General features: G+C 40.5%; 1 non-coding gene across 1 annotated transcript; it reads left to right on the top strand.

Annotated features, from left to right (window-relative positions):
- Nucleotides 1-348: 348 nt before the first annotated feature.
- LOC146950275 (small nucleolar RNA R71) lies at nt 349-455 on the top strand. The gene has a single exon (XR_015029527.1). It is a non-coding gene; the product is annotated as a small nucleolar RNA R71 (small nucleolar RNA).
- The last annotated feature ends 3,524 nt before the right edge of the window (nt 456-3,979 follow it).

The following is a 3,979-nucleotide window of genomic DNA, read 5'->3' as shown; positions in this document are numbered from 1 at the left end:
CATTCACCGTTGGGATGTTCTTCACCACATAAGTCACACTTGATTGCAGCTACTTGTTGTTGCTTTTGAGCCAAAGTGAAGCCTTGAAGCTCCTTAGTTAGAGCTTCGATCTGTTTGTTCATTGCTGCTTGGTTGGCAAGGATAGCAGTTTGTTCACTTACCCCAAACACTCCTCTTTCCTTCTTCTTAGCTTCAGCACGATACTCATTTCCAGCCATGTTTTCTATCAAAGCTTGGACTTCATGATCAGTTTTGCTCTTGAGACTACCTCCCGCGGAAGCATCTAAGAACATTCGAGTGTTTGGTGTTACCCCCTCAGTGAAGATTTGGAGGTATTGCTTCTCGGTGAACTCATGATTAGGGCATCTCTTGAGAAGCAAATTGAATCGCTCCCAAGCATCATACAATGATTCACCTTCTCCTTGCTTGAAGTTAGAGATCTCCATCTTCTTGTCCCAATACTTAGACATAGGGAAGTATTTCTCCAAGAACTTCAGCTCTAACTCTTCCCATGTTTGGACAGTCCCGTTTGGAATTGTTAGCAACCAATCTTTTGCTCTTCCCGTCAAGGTGAAAGGAAATAGCCTTAGCTTCTTTTGTGCTTCAGTCACGGTGGCTGGTTGCACACAAAACTCACAGGTTTCAGCAAAACGGCTCAAGTGTTCATGAGGACTCATAGCTTCAGTCCCATCGAATTGCTTGTCCCTCAAACCATTGAGGACAGTTGTCTTGATGTCGAACGCTACGGGGTTAGCTGGTTGAAAAGTGTGGGTCAGTTGACCGCGATGAGTGGCTAACCCGTAGTCTCCAAGCTTAGGTCTTGGTGGTACAACTCCTTCTCCTTCCATAATTGCAGATTTAGGAGAAGAGATTGTTTCAGATTCACTTGAGAGTTGCTCCGGTACTTGTTCTCGAACACCCGGTGGAACGGACTGAGCTAACCTTTGCGATCGGACAGCTTTCCGAAGTGCTCTAGCAGTCCTTTCAATTTCCGGATCGTACTCTAAGTCGTCAGAGCTCTGTTTACCTCGCATAAATAGCAAAATACCTTAGTAGCACTGCACAACGCAAAGTAATCAAGTGAATATGAAAACAGAAAAAATAAAAATTAAAAACAGAAAAGTAAATTGCAAAAACCCTAAATTATAACGTAATTGCCTTGTTGAAATAATTCAACAGTCCCCGGCAACGGCGCCAAAAACTTGATAGGTCTCTGGCAAGTGCACCAAATACTATCGAAGTAGTAAAAATATCGTTCCCACGAGGACTGTTTTTAACTTCAATAATTCAATTGCGTTATGAAATTAGGATGTATAAAAGTTTATTTTGTTTTGCCACTAGGCAGTAGATTTGGTTTGATTTTAAGAAATCAAATAAAGAAGTAAAGATTTGATTAAGAAAATAGGAGAGAAAGATGAGATCAGATCCGTCGAATCCTCTAAGTTCCCCTAATTGGTCTACTGCACCTATTTGTTATGAACCCTCTTCTTGTTTACGATGATTAACAAAATAGCCCTAATCAATCCCTTGAGTTAGGACCCTCTTCTTAAACTACAGCCCCTAATTCCTTAGGTGGTCTAATAATTCTTGAAGGTTTTACCGAACGTTAACCTATTATCACTAACAAACGATTATCTATTCCTAGACTAACCCTGTTTATTAGAACAATTCAATTAGGTCTAAGTTGAAAGCCATGGTCAGTGGTCATTCATTCTCACGAAATCAAGTTATATGTGATCAAGATATAAAAAGCATTAAGAACAATTGAATTGAATAAACTAGAATTGAATTCATAAACAAAATAGAGTTTCACAGCAACATGTGTCAATTAGGGTTACAAAGATTCATCTTGGATCTAATCTCTAAGAGATTTAGCTACTCATAATCGAGTTTACAAATAGCATAATCAATTAAATAATTAAAACATACATGAATTGGTAAAAGGTTGAAGAAATCGCCCTTCTAGCCGTCTCTGATGTCTCAAAATCGCACTTTGCTCTCCAAAATCGTAACCCCTGTTCTTCAGATTAAGTGCAGTATTTATAGAAGTCATGGGCCTGACCCATCAAAATCGCGCCGCGCCTTGTATTATGGCGTGCCGCGATTTCCTCTTTACAGGAAGTGTGTATTTTTGCTTCAAAAATCGCAGCACGGCTTGAAATTGGCGTGGCGCGATTTCCTTCGAACAGACTTCAATATTTAAGCTTTTTGCACTCCAGAACAGTATAAATTGCATGAGAACTCTATCAAAATGTCACAATAAGTCCCTAATATTACGTAATGACAGGATGTCATCAGAGCCAGTAGTCATCCTTTTTCCATCTAACTTTGGTATGAACAAATTGTTTGGAGTGTTCGAGAATCTCAACTTGCCAAATTTTGGTGTCCCACAAGCCTATAATGCCTCCAGCTTACCCTTGAGAGCCTTGGATATAGCATCCATCAAGGCCGAATTTTTTAGCCCAACATAAGGCCTTTTCTTCTTTAGCATGAGTTTCTAGAAGAAAAATCATTGAAGAGTTGTATTCTCTACAAATATCTTTTACAAGAGTTTTGAAGCCTTTGCTTCCAATTCCCCTACAATTCCAGGAGATGTAATTCATTTAAAAACAATGGTGAGTTTGGCCGCTTCAGGCCCTTCAATGTCCATGTTTTTCTTCCCATCAATGGTTGGAGGTATAACTGTCTTATAAGAGGTGTCCATCATACCATTCTTAGGATCTGGTGGGTCGGAATTGTCTCCATTAGATGAGCCTATGAAGCTTCTTCTCAGATCTCTTAAAACATCTGCATCAAGGATAGCATTTTCTTGAGCAAGGTCCACCTTTTTATTCAGAGAAGCAACTGGACTGGCCAATTTAGTCATGGGTTGTCTAGGTCCTCTAACAGAAGAAGAGTGTTTTTGTCCAGGCCCAAGTAAGGGCCCTCTTATTTCCATTCCTCTATTCCCTGTTTGCGGGTTTCTTCCGCCTTTAGAATTCCTGACCTTTTGAATAGTGGAGAATATAGGGGGGTTCTCCACAAGGTTGGTGGGTATAGAATTTGGATTAATTAGGGGAATAAAAGGGTTGGATCCCACCACAGTCTCCATGTTCTCGGATAGGGGAGCAAACCTAGAGCCAATCTCAACTTTCCTGCCAACCAAAGCTGATTTGTTGAGACTATTTTTCCTTGGATTCTTTTTAATAAGCATCCAAGGCCCAAATAACCCTTGATTTGTTTCCTCCATACCTGAATCATGAGTTTTGTCATCTCCCTTTGCTGGGACCATATCAACATCAGCAGCAATTTTTGGATCATCAACTTTGGTAGGGACTACATTATTACCTACTGGTGTTACAAACCCTTCTGGGTTAACAGTTTCAGTGCTTTTAGTGAGTTCAGAACATAATTCTTTCTTGTGGCCATATCTGCCACATGAGAAGCATATAGAATGTAAACCCTCATACTCGAGTTTGAGGACAAGTCCGCGTACCTGAATGGATGGAATCAGCTTCTTGGAAAGGTCAAGCTCCACACAAATTCTAGCAAATTGTCCTCTGGAATGTATAGAGGTGAGCTTATCAATCTTCAACAGACACCCGAGCTTTGCTCCAACCCTTTTGAGGAACACATCATTGTATAATTCAAGGGGAATTTTCGGAATGCGCACCCACACAACCACTTTGCTCGATTTCTTTGCTTTTTCAAGGAAGGATACACACCACCTTTGGACCTCCAAATAGTGATCTGCTAACATCCACGGGCCTTCAAACAATGCATGATTATAGTCCTTTTGAGCAGAGAATTGAACAACAAAATAGTTTCTAGGCATATCAGTAATAGTAATCGAACCAAATTTGGCCCACTCTCTTTGGAGCTTATTCTCCAAAACCTTGAAGTTAACTTTCTTACCCATAAGATTTACCACCAAGCAGGACTTCCAGGGACCGCTCCAACTTTCAATTTCTTTATCAGAAACCCAAATTGGGGGACATGG

This window comes from Medicago sativa, chromosome 2, assembly GCF_051527215.1.
Source record: "Medicago sativa cultivar Bolivia chromosome 2, Bolivia_mono, whole genome shotgun sequence".
Taxonomy (NCBI): domain Eukaryota; kingdom Viridiplantae; phylum Streptophyta; class Magnoliopsida; order Fabales; family Fabaceae; genus Medicago; species Medicago sativa.
Note: the sequence above shows the minus strand (reverse complement) of the source record. Positions and strands in the feature narration are given on the sequence as shown.